This window comes from Miscanthus floridulus, chromosome 4, assembly GCF_019320115.1.
Source record: "Miscanthus floridulus cultivar M001 chromosome 4, ASM1932011v1, whole genome shotgun sequence".
In the NCBI taxonomy this organism is placed as follows: Eukaryota; Viridiplantae; Streptophyta; class Magnoliopsida; order Poales; family Poaceae; genus Miscanthus; species Miscanthus floridulus.
In genome coordinates, this window is record NC_089583.1 from 85513513 (window position 1) to 85534570 (window position 21058).

At 42.9% G+C, this 21058-nt stretch overlaps 1 pseudogene; it reads right to left on the minus strand.

Annotated features, from left to right (window-relative positions):
- LOC136551944 (serine carboxypeptidase 1-like) overlaps positions 1–21058 on the minus strand; it is a 70044-nt pseudogene that overhangs the window by 42013 nt on the left and 6973 nt on the right.

Genomic DNA, 21058 nt, shown 5'->3' on the forward strand with positions numbered 1-21058 from the left:
TTATTCAGTTGGAGAGAAAATCGGTCTTAGGAAAGGTTGCAACTGATTGGTTTCAAAGAAAAAGAGAAACCAACAATCTTGACTTCGGTTTATCGGTTCGGTGTCCGCTTTCAACCGAGATTTGTGGTGTTCTATCTCGTCGTCGGCGTGGGGCTAGGACTGGGAAACAGCCTTGCCGCACCGCCGCCCACAGCTCAGCCCCTACTCCTGCACCGGCCGCCGGGGTCACCACGTGCAACCACGCCGCCACACACGCCACTCGCCGCGCGTGGCCCCGCCGTCCACACTCACCGCTCGCCCATACTCTACACTCGCGCTTGCACCGCGGCACCGCCACAACTGCATCGCACTCGTGGTTTACAGGCTTAGGGATTAGAGTGACCAAGAGGAGAGGTGTGGTGGAGTGGCGGTGGGCTTTACTGACTACTGGGCTCTGTTGGGCCACAGTGGGAAAGGGCACATGCGCTGTGGACCAGGAGTCTTTGGACGGAGGATGCTCCTGTTGCTCGGTATGAACGATTGTTCAGGTTCGGTTTGGAGGCCGAACCAAGCACCAAACCGACAACCGAAGATCAAAGAGGCAAAAAAACCGAAGCCAAACTGAAAAGCCGACATTTTGGTTTGGTTTGGGTTCGGCCTTTGGTTTTTTTGGTAAAATGTGTCCCACCCTGAGCTGGACTCTGTCTCCGAACGCTGCTTGCTGGATGCCGCCCAATCGCCGATCATTCGGCTTTCTACGCATGAGGCATGGCGATGTCTCCGCTCTCCTTGGCTCCACGCCTCCATCATTGCTCGTCGACTCATTTCCTCAGCGACAGTGCTCTTGCTAGGTTAGAAATTTAACTTCAGGGCCTCTGAGAACACTTGAGGACTGAAGGAGAGGGTGTCACGAGATCTTGGCATCAAGACTTTTTCACCTGTTATATGCAGTAGCAACAAACGAATGGACCAATGGTTCAGTAGCCGGCCGCAACACCTCTTTCTTCCTCCATACTTCACGCGCTCACACTACTTCATAGCGGCTGATAGCTGGCAACGCTACGCAACAAAAATCGTAGAGGTAATGCTTCAAAAATCGTAGAGGTACTCTCGAGATATAAGGTACCTCACTAAACCGAGTCCACCACCCCTATCCCTAATGCTCAATCTCTCAATCTATAAGGTATAACTCACAAAGATGAATGCTAAGATCTTGAAGGATCGAGAAAGACGACCAGAGGGGGTGAATGAGAGCCAATCAAAATTTCTTCCGAAATAGCTGTGATCCCAAACAACCCTCCAAACACCAACTGGTGGCTGGATGTTCTTGGTGATGACTAAAGAACATAGCGGGACACCCACCACAGCAGCAAACCAAGCACAACACCAAAACTCTCCAAAATCCGAAGTAGAGCTCTCAACTTCAACCTCAATGAAACAAGAATCCAAACCAAAATCCCCTAAGACAACTGGTGACTCGAGGACCTAGAAAACTTCCTGGGCTCTACTGAAACCCATGGAAGAAATGGATCGAAAAACAGACATTCAGAATAAAAACACACCAAAACAGGAAGCAGCATAGGCAAACCCGGCTAGGCCTACTTTGAACTTGGCCTACTTCAATCCTGGTCTAGACGGGTTTCCAAACTCAGGCCTAGCCTACTTCAAACCCGGTCTGGCCTAATTTGGCAGATTCAGCACACCGAAACCAAACTCCAAAAAGGTGAAATCCATTCAAACAAAGTCTAATTGGGCTCAAAATTTGCAAAGATGTTCCCTGGGATGTTTAGAAACTACCACAAAAGATCGTCTCCAAAAGATCAAGGAAATCCACAAATAAAAAAATATCTCTCCAAGATCGAGGTTTTCTCAACTTTCATCAAAATCCCCAAACTTTGTGCTTGTGAGAAAACTACCAAATCTGGTTGGTAGACATGTTCCCCAGGGCTCCTTGCGTGTATCTGTCCAGCCCAAACGAACTCACAATCTCAAATTCAAAGAAACCACCAAAATATCAAAGAGAGGGGTCTTACGGAGGAGAAAAAACAAATGAATTCAAAACAAGAGATCTTGGGACTTTGATTTCATAGGACAACTTCTTTATTCCACAAAATCAACTTGAACGAGATCTGGTCTTACAAACAAACATAGACAGAGGACCCAATCTCTCATCTGTGTGGATCTCTGCACAGTACAAACTTACCTAGATTAGGAAAACTATCTCTCTGGTACAAACACAGTTCATCTGTGGATCCTCTCCATTAGTTTCATCTACTGAAGAGATAGTTGGTTGGGGCAGCCTCCTATCTTATTTATAGGTCTATTACACATTCCCAACAAGCCCTTAGATATTGTAGCTTGAACCACTTAACCCAGGGGACAAAATGGTCCTAACTCTTGATCAGTGCATCTGATGGCCACGAGCTCTTCATGACTTTGCTTCGCCTTGACGCAAGTTTCACGATGACGCCATGTGCCACCTCTGAATCCATCTCGAACTTCAACCAGGGTTTTGAGGCCCAAACCTAAAAACCGTTCACCTGATGGTCTACCCAAACCACCAAACCCCTCTAGGAGAAGCGTATCCACTACACCTCCTCCATGATCTCGACACGTGTGACCAGTTCGTCCTCGACCACCCAATTACCAAGTCCTCCAACATCTCCACTTGACTTGTCCAACTATCGTCTTAACTTGGTCAACACAGTCTACTCCTCCACATGCACACTTGCTTGTTAATGCTCCCAAGTGTCAGCCACCCATGATCAGTCTTCCATCCATCTTGGTCCCTCAGTCTAACCCTCATGTTCAGTCCTTCAACAGCTCCTAGTACATCAGCACGGCATGCCTCTACGTGACCTTCTTCATGACCGTCGACCGTCTCTGTGCTCCACAGCCTGCACACCAACACAAGCCAAGAGACATATTGCCCACACACTGCTAGGGTTAGTCTCAAACTCAATCGAAGCTTGATCATCTCCTAAGAATCACTGATCACAACTCGACAACATGGGCACATATCAACCATGTGTTCAGTAGATCTATTATATGTGTTGAATGTAATCAGTATGCACTCGACAGGGTGGATGGAGTGATTCTAGTTTTACAAATCAATAAAGTGCCCCAAGTGGCTTCCCTAAAAAATATGTTTACCGGTCTCCATCGACCTTGAAATAGCTGGCAAAGAGCACCCTATGCAATGTATGATTAACTGGCCTCCTATTTTCATCAGCAAATGATTCGGCGATCATGTGCACACCTTTTTTAACTTGGCCACCTTTACTCTAGGGACCCAATTTCTCTTAGTGGATCGTTCGATGGACCTGTGTCTTTTGAATCATCACCCTATGATCCATCGGGGCTATTTAACTAAATTGATCTAGGTAAGAAAACTTTAGGAAATGTTTGTTGTTTCTTCTCTATTTCAACTCGAATCGTGATCAAATAAAGTTGTCCCATGCATCATACACACTTGTTGGTCATAATAATTGTATTGTCACCATGATCATCAAACCATACTAAATCATGGTCATGTGCATATAATCCTAACGGATGTTTCGTTATCAATAGAAACTACCTTTATCAGGAAAAAAAAACTACAATGCCCAATATCAAGACATAATCCATGGTGGATTAAATTAAACGAAACTAAGTGATGTTGCACAGTATGTTTGTGCATTTCTATACAAATATTATGAAAGTGAGAGAAGTTTGAACCAGAAACAACCTACATTTCTCTTGTTACTTGCTTGAATCAAGATCCATTGATTTCTTATAGTTTGAAAGTATGTTTTAATAAGAAATGGTAATAGCCATACTTCAGGGCGAATTTTGTTTGAAAATATAAATAAGTCATCGGGGACTTGTTGGAAGCCTCGTACAATTTATTTGTATCTAGTAAGACTGGTATTCTCCTTCGCTGTAGACTTGAAGTAATTCCTTGATCTCACGGATGCCACAATGAAACAGCAGGTGGAAGCACGCCTTTGAGGAAGGAGTAGAAAAGAACCAGGCAATCTCTTAGGCTAGGAAACTTGGTACCATGTGACCAGCTCCCCTCATAGAGGCAAACTGTGAATTCCTCCCTCATATTGTTGATTATAGCCTCCAACCTGTGTGTTCAAACCATCGCAATTCAGCATATACAAATCCTATTGCATGCATCTTCATTCTCAGAGCTGAATTCTTGTGTTACCTCGTTGGCAGGAGTGTACCACGGGCGCCATGGCTTTGTGACTAGTCAAATTGAGGTCCTTGACAGAGTACCTCATCGCAGTAATGGGGCACACATCATCCATATCACCACTAACAACAAGTTATCCATAAGACCATAATGATTGCCAGATAAAAAAAAGTAATCACTTGATTCTTAACTTGTCCTTTCCTTTTTGAGTTTGCATTGTTTGCACAAGTACAGAAGATCGATGGGATGGGTTACCTCACCTGTACACCCAAACTCTTAATCCGGTGTTGACAAGCCATGAGATCGTTGGCACCATGGTTTTTGGGGTGTCCTTCGGAAGGAATCTACTGAACCAATTACAGAAGATTTAAGTCAGAAACCAGAATAAGCATATGAGTTTGACAAGACCAAAGTTAGGCAACTACAGCTACTTACGTGCAATTTGACCAATGCGTCTTGATCCGAGCATGGATCGCCTTCTACACCTCACGACTATTGAAGTAGATTGTGATGTAGTTGCTGATGCACGGGTCAAAGCTAGCTAACTGTCACATTTACATCAGTAATTCATCAATCAGAAGTGCGCCTACTGGATATTTTTAAGGGCTTAAGGAACTTTTTTGGAACAATAAACACCAAAGGAATTGATAGAAGAACCCATGTTATGTTATATTTACATAGCTACTGGAGTAGACCGTCCTGTTAGGTGCCTGAATGCATATCGGAGCATAAATGTTGTATAGGTAGATGTTGCCAACAAAGTTCCTGAAGTTGAATGGTAACTTCGCCTCCTTGCACAAAATTCCATCGGACGGGCCGAAGCTGCAGTGCTCAGGTAATGTTGGCCCACAGTCTTATCGGACAGCACCCCATGGTTCCACAAAAACTCAAAAGAGCCCTTATCTTTGTGGTAATCATCAAGCAACGGGTTGCCAACCTGAAACCGATCAAAAGGCGAGGCTATTAACTACCGTCTCGGCTTGTAGAATTAGTAAGGTGGTTCATGCAAATAGCACATATTACTATTTTTTATTATAATATTTGGGTATTTTGGTTCGAAAATAGCTTTTGCAAATAATCCCTCTTTGATTGTAACTTATCTCTTTAGGTGCCTCATTGCATCCATCTACATAAAATCCAATTTCTTGACTTGAAGTTATTATCATCCCCCTCTCCTCTTCATTTCTTGACCACTTCAATGGAAACTTACCCTATTTGAGACACAGGCCATTGAAATTGGACAGTTTTAGTTGGCTATTTTTCCTTCATCAATGTCGATAGTGGCGATAAGAGTTTCCAGCCAAAATATAGAGAAAGAGTGACTCGGTGAGCTTAGGACTATGGAAAGAGAATATGTTGAAATGGCAAGGAAAGATAATATGTTAAAATGGCAAGGTGTGGAGTGTGATGGGGAAGGAAAGCATGGGGATCAGAAGCGGTCAGTTGGTTATATATGGCCATACTAAGAATTTAATGTCGGGCTTGGATATTCCTCCCTGAAAGGTTCCTAATGGCTAGAGTGGGGTGAATAGCCTATTAAAATTTCTACAATAACACTTAGCAAACCGGTTAGACAAATATGAGGCGAAGCGAAGTGTTGTGCTAGCCTACTAAAAATACAAGCCAATCTACCACAATTCTAGTTTTTCTATAGTCTCTATCCACACAATGGCTATGTGACTACACTATGTTAGTATGCTCTCAAATGCTAACTAAAGATCCACACTAACCAAACTAACAAGCTCTCACGACTAGCTACACTAAAGAGCTTGACAACTAGTTTGTGGTATTGTAAAGAGAGAGACAAGATGGTTATACCATCGAGTCGAGGAATGAACCAATCGATCACAAGAGTGAATACCAATGAATACCAATCACCTTGGAATCAAATGTTGACACAATGATTTTTTACCAAGGTTCACTTGCTTGCTGGCAAGCTAGTCCTCGTTGTGGCGATTTACTCACTTGGAGGTTCACGCGCTAATTGGCATCACATGCCAAACCCTTAATAGGGTGCCACACAACCAACACAAGATGAGGATCACATAAGCCACGAGCAATTTACTAAAGTACCTTTTGGCTCTCCGGGGGGAAACCTCAAGAACCCCTCATAATCACCACGATCGGAGCCAGAGACAATCACCAACCTCCGCTCGATGATCCTCACTGCTCCAAGCCATCTAGGTGGCAGCAACCACCAAGAGTAATAAGAGAATCCCGCAGCGAAACACAAACACCAAGTGCCTCTAGATGCAAACACTCAAGAATGCACTTGGATTCACTCCCAATCTCATAAAGATGATGAATCAATGATAGAGATGAGTGGGAGGGCTTTGGCTAAGCTCACAAGGTTGTTACGTCAATGCAAATGGCCAAGAGAGTGAGCTTGAGCCAGCCATGGGGCTTAAATAGAGAGCCTCCACGAATAGAGTTGTTGGCTCCTCTACCCCTGGAAAATCAGGGTGATCGAACGCACTGGTCGGTTTGACCGGACGTAGGACCCCAGCATTCGGTCCTTAGATATTTGCCACGTGTCCCCTGACTTTGAATGTTGATCACCCAATCCCAACGGTCATCAGTGCACTTAAGTTGTGACCAGATGCACCGCTCAAAGTGACCGGATGCTCCAACACTGGAGTCCAATAAGGTTCCATTCACAATTGGACGCGCTGCTCAAAGTGACTAGACGCTCCAACACTGGAGTCCTGTCGTTTCCAATAAGGTTCCAATCGTGACTGGACACGCTGCTCAAAGTGACCGGATGCTCCAACACTAGAGTCCAGTCATTTCCAATAAGGTTCCAACTCAAAGTGATCGGACGCTCCAACACTGGAGTCCGGTCGTTTCCAATAAGGTTCCAATCACGACCGGACGCGCTGCTCAAAGTGACCGGATACTCCAACACTGGAGTCCGGTCATTTCCAGTAAGGTTCCATTCACGACCGGACGCGTCCGGTCACCCCTGACCAAACTCTCCCAGCGTCCAGTCAACACACAGACCAAACCCCCGAGCGCCACGTCATTAGCACCGGACACGCCAGAGTAGCGTATGGTCGGTTTTATCAGCCAGCGTCCTATGCAACTCAGAGAGAGTCCAGAGAGCTCTCTAAGCGACCAGACACGTCCGGTCACACATGACTGGACTCGCTTAGAGTCCGGTCAGTCTCTGCTAACTGACCGACCCCTAGGTTTAGCCACCGAACGCGTTTGGTGCACTCTGTGAAACCCTGTCTTTCCTGTACAGGGCGTCGGTGGCACCGTCGGACTGTCCACACTCTATGGGTGGACACTCCACCGGTGAAGTTTTGAACCCTTGCTCCCAAGTGCTAAACACAATGTGTATCACCTTTGTGCATGTGTGTTAGTATATTTTCACAAATATTTTTAAGGGTGTTAGCACTCCACTAGATCCTAAATACATATGCAATGAGTTAGAGCATATAGTGGTACTTTGATAACCGTATTTCGATACGAGTTTCACCTCTCTTAATAGTATGGCTATCGAACCTAAATGTGATCACACTCGCTAAGTGTCTTGATCACCAAAACAAAATGGCTCCTACCCCATATACCTTTGCCTTGAGCCTTTTGTTTTTCTCTTTCTTCTTTTCAAGTCCAAGCACTTGATCATCACCATGGCATCACCATCATCATGTCATGATCTTCATTTGCTTCACCACTTGGAATGTGCTACCTATCTCATGATCACTTTGATAAACTAGGTTAGCACTTAGGGTTTCATCAATTCACTAAAACCAAACTAGAGCTTTCACTCCCATAGATGTCTCTACAGTTTCCTTGTCTTTTATAAGATTGAATTCTACAATAAAACTTTTTTTATAATTGGTCTATCTTTATTGGATTTTTTTATTTTTCCCTATGTCTTTTGATAGAGACCATTTTACATCATGATCTATAGGATCAATGCGGTACTTTTTTAGCCTTGAAAGTTTTTCTATAGTAATATACATAAGCTACTTTGTTTTTTTTTCAATTTTAATTTTCAATTTACCTATTTACTAATTAAATTTTGTATCGATTATCTATTTAAGTATATTTTCTAATGTCGCTTGTTATTATGTGTTTTACACGGACTCTTTATTTAGGAATTTTTCTTCCCAACTTGTATGAAAATTAATTATTATTTTTCCTTAACTTATTATCTGAATTTACTACTTACTTATTTTGTTACACATGAAATGCTAGGTTTAATCTAAGTCTCTAGATCATCATAAAACATGTAGGTTATTTTCTTTTTTCAATTCATATGGTAATTACTAAAGCCTCTCTCGATGAGTACGGTGGCTTCTGTTAACACTATTATAATAAGGTAACTAGACAAGGTGGTCCATGAAAATAGGAGTTGTTTGGTTGGAGGCCTGCCAGGCAGCTCCCAAACTAGGCAACAATCTTAGCTCTAGACCTTCATGCATGAACCAGGTAGCTTTGTCTGGGATCAAACTAAACAGGCCCATATAGTGTGGATAGAGCTTTTTATGTTGCAATATTTGTTTCTTATTTGAAAATGACTTCTATAAATATTTTTAATTTGTGTTTGTTTTATTGCAATTGACTTCTTTCATGCACTCTATTGTATCCTTAACCCGAACTCCATGTAGCTATCGCTGAGCGATTTCTTGGCTTAAAAGCTAATGTTGTCTCCATGTCCTCTTCCTTTTTCCCCACCCCTATTCGATGCCTACCATTTTTTGGTCGACACTGAATTAAGGAAGCATTTCGTTTCTTCTTGTTAGCCCCATTCCTCAATAAGACAATTCTCCAAGTATCTTACAAATTTTTAGATTCTTGGCCTTTTTCTAAATTTCAATTTTTAATCCTGTTGTGCCCTTTCCCTTAGGGTCATAGTTACCTTTTTGACCTAACACATAATTGAGTTCATCACAATGTTGTTGATGTATGCTAAATCCATTTTAGCCTCAAGCAAGCACTGGCCAACCTCCTTAGCACGCCAACATCCATTGATGCCTAAGTATTTCTAAACAAGCTATGGAACCATTACCAACATCGATGAGCTGCTATGGTGAAACCTGCTTCACATGCCAGTCTACCATACTACTATCATCCGTGTTGTGACTATGTTTGTTTTTAATTGTGACCAACTTCTATTGAAGAAAAAAGGTGAATGACCTTTAGTATAGTGCTTGCAAGGTTCTCATGCATGCACATCGGGGAACAATGCACCGATTGCACATTATGTTTTTTGTCAGTTCATCATAATCTGTGTCAGAACATGTTCCTTCCATAGGTCAACACAATGAACACCATTGAAAGGTCCTAATGGCTAGAGGGGGTGAATAGCCTATTAAAAATTTCTACAATAACACTTAACAAACCGGTTAGATAATTATGAGGCGAAGCAAGTGTTGCGCTAGCCTACCAAAGTAGCAAGCCACCTACCACAATTCTAGTTTGTATAGTTTCTATCCACACAAAAGTTATGACACTACACTAAGTTAATGTGCTCTCAAAGGCTAACTAAAGAGCCACACTAACCAAACTAACAAGCTCTCACAACTAGCTACACTAAAGAGCTTGACAACTAGTTTGCGGTAATGTAAAGAGAGTGAGCAATTTGTTTATACCGCCGTGTCGAGGAAGGAGCCAATCAATCACAAGAATGAATACCAATGAAGACCAATCACCTCAGAATCAAATGATGAACACAATGATTTTTTACCGAGGTTCACTTGCTTGCCGACAAGCTACTCCTCGTTGTGGCGATTCACTCACTTGGAGGTTCATGCGCTAATTGGCATCACACACCAAACCCTCGATAGGGTGCCGCACAACCAACACAAGATGAGGATCACATAAGCCACGAGCAATCCACTAGAGTATCTTTTGGCTCTCCACTGGGGAAAGGTCAAGAACCCCTCACAATCACTACAATCGGAGCCAGAGACAATCACCAACCTCCGCTCGACGATCCTCACTATTCCAAGCCATCTAGGTGGCGGCAACCACCAAGAGTAACAAGCGAATCCCGCAGTGAAACACGAACACCTATGCCTCTAGATGCAAACACTCAAGCAATGCACTTGGATTCTCTCCCAATCTCACAAAGATGATGAATCAATGATGGAGATGAGTGGGAGAGCTTTGGCTAAGCTCATAAGGTTGCTATGTCAATGCAAATGGCCAAGAGGGTGAGCTTGAGCAGGCCATGGGGCTTAAATAGAAGCCCCCGTGAAATAGAGCCGTTGTACCCCTTCACTGAGCACAACACGGGATGACCGGATGCTCCACTCATATCGACCGGACGCTGGACCTTAGCGTTCGGTCACGCGATGCGTGCCACGTGTCCCCTCTCTTCAAATGTTGATCACCCGATCTCAACGGTCAAGTGACGACCGAACATAGCAGCTCAAAGTGACCGGACGCAGGACCTCAGCATCTGGTCGTTTCTAGTAAGCATCCAGAAACAATTTTTCATGATCGGACTCACCCAGTGTCCGGTCACTCGGCGTCTCCTCTATGCACTTCCACGTTAGTAGGACCGGATGCAGCCCTCCAGCATTCGGTCACTAAGTGACCCAGCGTCCGGTCACTCAACGTCTCCTCTGTCCACTACCACGTCAATAGGAACGAATGCACCCTATCAGCGTCCGGTCACTGAGTGACCCAGCGTCCGGTCAGAGACCGACGCTGCGCGCCCTCTGCTGTCACTGACTGGACGCGCTGGTCCAACCGAGACTAGCGTCCGGTCACTCATAATGACCTCCGTCTTTTCTGTATAGAGCGCCGGTGGCACCATCGGACCGTCCGCACTCTACGGGCGGACACTCCACTGGTGAAGTTTCTAACCCTTGCTCAAATGTGTCAACCACCAAGTGTATCACCTTGTGCACATGTGTGTTAGCATATTCTCACAAACATTTTCAAGGGTGTTAGCACTCCACTAGATCCTAAATGCATATGCAATAAGTTAGAGCATCTAGTGGCACTTTAATAACTGCATTTCAATATGAGTTTCACCCCTCTTAAAAGTACGGCTATCGATCCTAAATGTGATCACACTCACTAAGTGTCTCGATTACCAAAATAAAATGGCTCCTATCATTTATACCTTTGCCTTGAGCCTTTTGTTTTTCTCTTTCTTCTTTTCAAGTCCAAGCACTTGATCATCATCATGGCATTACCAACATCATGTCATGATCTTCATTTGCTTCACCACTTGGAGTGTGTGACCTATATCATGATCACTTGATAAACTAGGTTAGCACTTAGGGTTCCATCAATTCACCAAAACTAAACTAGAGCTTTCAACCATCACATTTAAGACATGATTCTTGGCAGCGGTATGTTCTAATTGGCTATTTCCTTTGTCCATGTCGATGGTTGTCGATGATATTAACCGCCTGGTATCGTTATGGATCACATATCTAACCCCTAGATATATGGTGGGTTGAGCCAACTACTCAAAGTCATACATCTACATAGTGTATCTCCATAAGCTTGGAAAACAAGACATTGTTAGTTACTATCCCTGACCTAACAGGATCCTTGTAGCAACCAACTAGGAAACAAATTTATAAACCGATCAAGATATGTCTCATTGTACCCTAGCTCCTAGACCCACTCTTTAGCCTCCCAAGGCTTTGTCTCCCTACGCATGCAAGGAACGCTAGGAGGCAAGCAAGCTAGAGATGAAAGGAACAACACGCACCCAGTCAGGCTAAACCTGACACTTCCACCTGCAAAAGCTACCATGGGATGCTTCCACATTCTTGGCTACGACCACACCTGGAGCGACGACGCCTCCAATGGCTGAAAGACATGGACGACGAAGCCCAAAAGTGTTCCCTTGGCGATGAAGGAACCTAGAGAAAACCTCAGAACTCATTTTGGGTTTTTTGACACGAAGAACTCACTGCTGGACGTAGGGCTCCGTGGCTTGAACTAGGATAAAATTTTCTTTCATGTCTTGAGTGTTAACCACCAAAGTTCCACACATCAACCACTAATTAATATCCGTGGTTATGAACCCACGGCACTTGGCAACCCAAATCACCTCAATGCACACAATGCAAAGCAATACAACCCTCATACATTAGATGTAAAGCACCCTCTGCCTGAACCAATATAAACATCATATCTCGTGTGCTACCATCAAGATCTACTACTCATACATCATTGCATAATCATAGTCGATGGTAAAAACAACGACAGTTGCACGCAAGGTAGGAAGCTTTGTGCGTAGATCTGATCTAGACGAATCAAGATTGGTTCCATCATGAACTTTCTCAGTGAGGATCCTAGCTTTCAACGTCCCTCGCCATCCCTTTGATGACTTCTTGTCCCTCGCTATCCCTCAATGTCGTTAGGCATCCCTCTACATCCCATGTTTTCCCTTGACAACATCGCCAAGCTTGAGCCCCCTGGTCACACCACCGACAATGTCATCGCGCAAAATTTGAGCCAGTCACGTCACCCACAAAGTCACCAGGTTCAACGCAAGTTGGTCGCACCACCGACAACATCACCACTGTTGACAATGTCGCTAGGCTCAACCCCTTGGTCATTCCACTAACAACATCATTGGGCTCAACTCGAGTTAGTCAAACCATTAACAACATTGCTAGGCTTGATCCCTTGGTCATGCCTCTAACAATGTCACTAGGCTCAACCCCTCGGTCATGCACCTAGCAATGTCGTCAAACTCAAGCCAAGTCAATCACACCATTGTCAATGTCACAAGGATCGATCCCTCAGTCACGCCCCTAACAACATCGTCGAGCTCAACTCGAGTCGATCGTGCCACCGGCAACTATGTTGCCAACCCTTTGATCCGTTGAAGCAATTGGGGGTTAGACAAGCTTAATGGCAGTCATGGCCAATGACTAGAGTGGGCCTTGTGTGTACATGATGGCTAGTGAGCATAACTGTAGAAGTTGAAGCAATGGTGACTGACCGCACAACCTTTGTTACCAATCTCATAATTTCGAGGGCTTCTTGGTGAACACGGTGACTTTAATATTGTAATAATAAGATAAGAGAATTTTTACAATGGTTGTCATAAAATGGACGGCTCACAAGGACCGATCCGACGGCTAAAAAGGCAAAGGAACCAAGAGGAACCAATTTAAGAGGTATCGGGAGGAACCAAGTGCGTACTAAATGGTGGGACCAGATGCACCGGGTGCATACTAAAATTGATCGGATCAGCACATGAAAAAAGTGGGAAATTTTCTATTTTTGAAATTATTTTACGTATTGAGGGTAGAATAGTAAATCAATGGTAGAAAATTAATGTTTAGAGTAGTAGGGATGATTGAAGTACTACAGTCTTTTCACGTATAATTCTCTTCGGACCAACGCATGCCAGCCCCTCCCTCTCAGTCGCTCTGTTCTTTGTCTCTGTGTGCTGCGGCAGTGGGCAGGGTGAGGACAAGGGCGGTGGCTGCGGTAGTGAGTGCGAGGGTAGGGCTGTGGCTTCTAGGGCATGCCATCCCTCCTCACCAGTCCCTACGAACAACGGCACCGCGTAGATCTAGCGATGGCGGTGGAGGAGGCGAGATCCGGGCCCGGCGGCGTCTGCGCTCCCCTTCGTGGCGGCGGTGGCCGTCCCCGCTGGCGGGAGGGTGCGGGCGGCGAGGTGCGCTCGCGGACACGACGGTCTAGGCAGCAGCCATGGTGGGGATCGACACCATGGAGGAGGATGAGGAGGGTTGCCGGGCTCCTACACCGGCACCGCATAGATCTGGCGATGGCGATGGAGGAGGCGAGATTCGGGCCCGGCGACGTAGGGTTTCGCTCGTGCCCCACTCAGGTAACCTCAAGCGTCGTCTTCAATCCCAATTGCACCCGAAGCTACAAGTCTCTCAGCTTCATTTTGTGTCTAATTCGATTTGGTTTCTTCGAATGTGTTCATTTCATCTCAGCTTCATTTTGTGTCTAATTCGATTTGGTTTCTTTGATTGCGTTCGTTTTAGGTTAGCGGAGCTAGCACGAGACCGGCCATGGCACCGACATAGGCCAAGTCAGGTCTCTTCGTTGGCATAAACAAGGGACACATCATCACCAAGCGAGAGCTGCCGCTTCGCCCGTCCGATCACAAGGGGGTAAGAATATCCGTTCTGAAGCCTCCGATCTCTTAATACTGCTCTACGATCTCAATTGCAGGTGTAATCTAGCCTAAAGGAGCAAAATCCTGCTATTTTGTGCCGTGCTTCTTGTATATATCTTAGTTGAATTGCAGGTTATGAATTTATGATTTGTGTATTGGACATAAAAGAACGCTGACTGTTTTATGCAATAATTTTATTTTTGACTTGGTAAGAGATTGGCATTTTGGTATGGTGGATTCTGCTGGATTACATACTCTAGTGGATGACTTGCTTGGTTTTGCGTATTTGAACTACAATGTTACTTTTGGTGTATCATTAATGTTAGATAATTGAGGTTTGATGATTGAATAATTCGAATTGTTAGGTCAAACAGGCCTCTTGCTTTTGGACAAAAAAACTATGGGCGTAGAAATATTTGTACATTGAATAGTCCTTTTTTAACAGCTTTGTTGTGTTTCTTGCCTCATCTCACCTTTGGCAATCTGGAGATTTTCCAATACTCCAAGTTGCTAGTCCTGGAGGCAGATATTAATTGGTGAGACATAACGTGGAAGCTTAGTCACATTGTGATTTTGTTTCTAAAACTTCTCATTAAATGCACCTTTTTAGTACATGATTCCTAAGCAGAAGTTTTACCTAATTTACATTATGACTGGTTTGGGTTGTAAAATTGAGGCATAATGTGAGTTTGCCGCTGAATGATCTGAATTGGTCAGTCTACTAAGCTAGGTGTGGTGCTTTGGGAATAGTTTTAAAACATTTGTGGAAATGATACCAGGATCATTACTGTAACTAATAAGCAGCCCCAAAGTTCATACTAATCATCATGTCTCATCTCACCTTTGGCAATCGGAGGATTTCATTACTTCATGTCGCTAGTTCTAGAGGCAAATATTTATTGGCGAGACATGACATATAAGCTAAGTCACATTTTGATTTTGTTTCTAAAAGATCTCGCTAAATGCAACTTCCTGAATCGGTTGATGGAATTTTGACATGATGCTATCTTAGTTTTTCTTAATGTTTTCTGGTTGTTAATGACTTCTTATTTTATTTTTTAGCATCATGGTCTTATATCTTTGTCATGGCCCTTTTATTTCAGAAAGCTACCAAGAGGGTGACATTTGTCAGAAGCTTGATTAGGGAGGTTGCTGGTTTTTCTCCCTATGAGAAACGCATCACTGAGCTTCTCAAAGTTGGGAAGGACAAGCATGCACTCAAGTTGGCTAAGAGGAAGCTTGGTACTCACAAGAGAGCAAAGAAGCAGAGAGAGGAGATGGCGAATGTTGTTAGGAAGATGAGGTGACCTTCTCTTTCCCATTTTATGATGTGCTTACTATTTCATTCTGTTTCACCATGATGTAGTTTACTATGCAAGTGCGAACTTCTTTGTATTGTGTCATGAGCCTGCAATGAATCTTTTGGCACTATCTTGGTAGCAGACCTCTTAAATTCATGGTTGAATGTATGATATGATCTGTGGGCAATACGATAGTAGATCGGTACCATGTCAGGGTAGGCTGGCTCATAACTGACTGATTGTGTGTTCTTTTTTTCATTAGCAGTTGTCTGCCAATGATTGTCAATACTGTAGCCCATAGAGCCTCTATTATTTGAACATCGCTTGAATTTTCAGCCTGTTCGTGCTGGCGTTGTTCATCCGGATTGTTTGCATAGTACTCTTCCTCCTAAGAATCATCAAGAAAAATGTTAGACCCAGCATATTTTGTACAATCTGGTATAAGTTGATGCATCTGGATCATTTTTAATATGAATTAAAAGTTCAGACTGTGATAGGATTTTGGTTCGATTGTTGTCGTCTCATGTTGCGATCAGAAATGAGCAACCTCGTGCATATTCTCCATTTAAATCCTTGCATTTGTGTCTATACAAGTGAAAATAGTGCACTGTCATATAACAATTATTGAATGAGTCTGTAGATATTTGGAATTAACATGGATTGTAAGACTCACGTTTGTGAAATGAAAGGCCATTTTTTCTCCATCCCATGCCAGTATATAAAATATTATGAACGCCCCGCATGAATGACTGCAACGAACATAAGAATTAGTAATTGAAGTAGAACATTAATATAGAAAAGGGAAAAGGAGTACCCGTCTGTTTGTTGCGGTATGTTATGATAAGGAATTCGTTTCCAGGCACGCAAGTTAACCAAGCCATCGTTGCCCGAAGAATCAATGCATTCTTGTATACTTTCCACCTAGTGGATGGTGAGATAGATGTTAAATTTGATCGAGCTATAATTGTAATTGAATAGGTGGTACGTGTTACGTTGTACTTACCAACGCCTTTTCTTGGTTTTCATCTCAGGTTGAGGCTAAGGAGTTAAGTAGCTAGACCTCTTTCTTTATAAAATTTAGCACTAGGAGAGCTCTGTGGTTTTTGTTTATATGCATAGGCACAAAAACCGAAAAAACAATAATTGCAATAGAGATTACCAAAAATACAGTAAATCGTCCTAATTGACAAAACTTTAAAAAATAAATACGAATATTATCCTGAATGCAAATGTCAAGTAAAAGTGTCCAAACAAAATCAGTATTACATACCAAATGCCTTCGAACACATTTGTCGGTAATTAACTTCTTAAATGTCAGGCGTTGGTCACCCAGATTATCTGTAGCCAACTTCCTGGCTTAGAAAGTTGTTATGAATGATGCCTCTTCAGTCTTCACGTTGCTGAAATCAATATAGGCATTTATGACCTGCAAAGGGTGGAGTTATTAGTACATAGTAGGTGTTTGCATGTTATTGTGGACAAAAAGGATCTGAAATCAGTTTACCTCATCTACTATAAAGCCATCTGTGAAATTAGGGCGTAGCTGTTTGGCTGTAAGAACATGGTCACCTATTTGTACAACCTTAGCATGGTCGTAACTCATTACTACGAAGCATCCAACTTCTGTGTCTATTGGACTCACTTTGTAATCATTGTCGACAATTGGCTTTCTTGGTGTGATGTGTGTAGAGGCGTCGCCTTGGTGTTGTGTAGAGGGGCTATTCTGCTACTGCGTGTTCTTTTCCATCTTAACTTTTATTCCAGTGTGTGCTTCAGCATTGATTCTCGCCAGTGCATGGGAGAAATGCAGTGGGCCACCTGGTGCTGACTTCTTGACTAGTATCTGTGGTGATTCCTATAGTTGGTATTTTTTGTTAAATTCCAAAATATCAAATCCAACATTAAATTAAGCAACTGAAGCCACATTTGCATACCCGAACTTGTGTAGATGTAGGCATAGATAACCGAACTTGCGAAGATGTAGCCATAGACGGCTGACCTTGTGCAGATGTTGGCGTAGATGGGTAAACAATACTTTGCAGTAGCTGAAGGATTTGTTGTTGTACCTGTTGTGTTTTCTGTTTTTTTTTTTGAGAAATTGTATTAGACAATGAAGCACGGATGGGAACCGAAAATGAGTACTCACGCTAGTTACCTTGATATCCATTTTCATTTCTATAGTATCGTCTTCTATCTTGCTCACCCTAGCTTCCAGTATGTTGTCCAGCCTTTTCTCCTTTCTAATCTTAGCTAACTCCTCGTTTTGTAATAATATTTTCCTATCATATTTATGGTTTATATCCATATTTTTTTCCATTGCTAGTGCAATGTCCGTTTGGCTGTCATTCGCCCATTCTTCAAGGAATTGTTTCTACATAAATAGGAAAGAATGAATTAAGCACACAAATGAGGTTGTGCACATAAATAGGTGTCATACATACTTGTTTGTTGCTTAGACCCTCCTCGCGTGTTGGCGCTTGTTCTGACATTGATGTTTCCGTTTTTATATTTTTTTGGCTTGGTGGTCTGCTGTAGGGTGGTCTGACCAGTAGTGCGCGTCGTAAGCTAGAAACAATTAATAAGATAGTTAGGATGTATGCGTATGAACAACAGCATATTGATGGTATGTTTCGAAACTTACAGTTCCTCCATCTAGGTCGGCCTGATTAAAAGCATGCCATCGAAGACCAGCATTGTCATCAGTCCACCTCGCCATCAGTGGTGGTTGGATTGTCTCGTAATTGATCCCGTACTTGGTGACGCAATGACGCGCTCCCAGTACCAAAACTATTAACACAATGCAAAAAATACATAACACCAAAAGTAAACATTGTCTATAGGTGGTTGTAGCGTATAGAACTGACCTGCAGCAAAGTCAAATTGCCCTGTATGTTGGCTCGTTTCTTAACTATGTAATTATTACATGAGGTTAATAAATGGGTCAGAGTGAATTGGCCCCAATTGAATTTCAGAATGTCTGATACTTTTCTAACCACGGGTAGATAACTAGCTTTAACATAGGGCTTCATAGTTGGTGCTAGAATGACACCAATTGTGAACAAGACAAATATTCTTTTGAAGTCATCATCCGGAGTGCCTGATTTCATCATCATTTGTTTCAACTTGCTTATCGTGATAAGGTGGTCTGCATCTTCATACCTCTTCATCAATTTAATGTCCACTTTTTTGTCTTCATCTTTGACCTCCTCTTGGTTTACATGTTTAAAAACATCTATGCCTTCAATCTGGAGTCCCATTATGTCCCTAACATCCTCTAGATAAATAGAAACATTCTTACCACATATAAAAAAGCATTGGTTGCTGATTTCGTATCTGTTTGCAATTTTGTCAATCATTTGTCTTCTAAGACACGTCCCTGGCATATGAAGCAGCCCCGCAAATCCCATAGACTTAATAGCATCCTTGTGGTCGCTCGATAAGGCTTTTACAGCGTTTACAAAACTCACAGTTGAGTTTATTAAATGCATATATTTCTGCAGCAACCAGTTGGTCGATGGTAAGTTGCTAACAATGCAAAGGCAACTTGCACAAAAATAGGAACTAGATATTGGATATGGAAATTACATGCTTCTTGGTCCCTCCCTGCACTTTTTGAGTATGAACCATGGTACCACTGTCTACTGCATCAAATGATGTGAATAAGAAATGTTAATAATGAATGCTGCAGTTGTAATCTGGTTATGTGCAAAAAATAGGTTTTCACTAATTATAGAGTTTCACTGAGTCTATGGGACAGTAGCAATGCAACAGCAGGCGGGGAATAGCAGTTCTACCACAGTGATAGCAGCAGGGCATAGGTAAATTTTTAGACTTTGTTAATCTTTTGACTTTATAGATTTTAGTTTGTAAAGATCAATTCTTTTGCAGATGGAATGACCGTGCAAGTAGGGATTGTTAACCTGCTACTGGAAACACATGGAGGGGCTCGCCGTCAAGGAGATGCAACATGGTATTTACCTATATTTCAGCATTTTGGTGCCCTTTTACTATATTCCTTTGCATATCTTGGTTCTTGTTTGTTTGTCTTAAATTTATTCCACCATTTAGAGTTCGCTGCAATGTTTGTGCCTGGAAAAAGGAATGCTAATCCTTCTAACTATCATAGCACGGGCGTCCCAAATATCAATGGCGATGCGCTGCACGCGAGCCTAGGGCTGCCTCCCGCGCTCGCCGTCGACACAGCGCGTGTCGGGAAGCTCCAGATCACGGTAAGATAAGACGTCGCCACCCTCCCACTTGTAACTCTCTGTATATCAGCTGCCTTGTTGTTTCTCTCTCGGGAGTCGGGGCTTATGGGCCGCATTGTTGGCAGATGCTTGCCCACGCTGCAGTCAAGTTGCCAACGTTTGATATGTTCCGGTGAATTTTGTTTCCCCCCTACTCTAGTTGTACTTCGTGGGCAGTAGAATGCGGTAATTGCGTTGAACTTAGGATTATGACTGACAGTCGCGATAGATTGTCTACTCAGCTAAGCAAATTAGAGTTGTACAGTCGCGGTTGTGTTAACACGATGGTTCCATGAAGTTATTCTTTGTATTAGCTCTGCATTCATGTTACATTTCCTGCACTTGTGTTAATTTTTTACCTGTTTTCAGAATTGTGGCATTTACGGCCGTAAAGGACGGGTTTGGTGTTTTTCTAAATTAGATGTTTTACAGTTATAGTGGCCTGGGGGTCATCTCGGCTAGATTTTGACACTTGGCGTTCAATTTGCAGTGAATCCTGAGTTGCAGTTAACAACAGCATATACGGTGTGGTTAATAACCTTACTTTTGTTAGTTTTGGTAACTGAATTCTTTTGTTTACCACTGCAGTTACCATCTGTATCAAATGTGCAATTAGAGAAGGTCAACATTGACAAGCTTGATCTCGTGCTTGTAGAGAAGGACGATTCTGAAAATCTTTCCAGCCCTACCAGGTGAATTTCATTTATTTATGTCGTGATTTATAGCTATGGTATGAGCAGTCTGTAATTGTACTTCTTTCTGTTGTCTTTTTTAGCGCTGCGTCATCTCCATCATCAGCATCTAATAGTGATTGGTTGGAAAATAACAGGGCAAACTTGGAAGTGGGCGCCGATCTATCCTAGTGCCCGAACAAACACAAATTCATACATCTAATCACTGGAATAGGGATGCATCACTTACCAGTAACCTTTGACTCATTTTGAACCCGGTTGCCGATTGGAGTACGGAGCTGGCCTCCATCTGCCCGCCATTGTCCAAATGATCATGGCACATTGGAATTTTCCATTAAATATTACATGAATGATTTCATGAAGTCTCTTAGTATTTTCTTGGTTATGTATTGTTCAACATCTTCGATTCTTTTACTGCTACTAGGAGATCAGGTAATAATTGCATGCATTCTTTTAGCTGCGCATGCAGAAACAGATATAGAACATGCCATAAGAAAGCTGATTGCCACAGCACCAGCAATTGCTTTAAATTCACGATGAACAAGGATCCCAAGGGTACTACTTGCCTC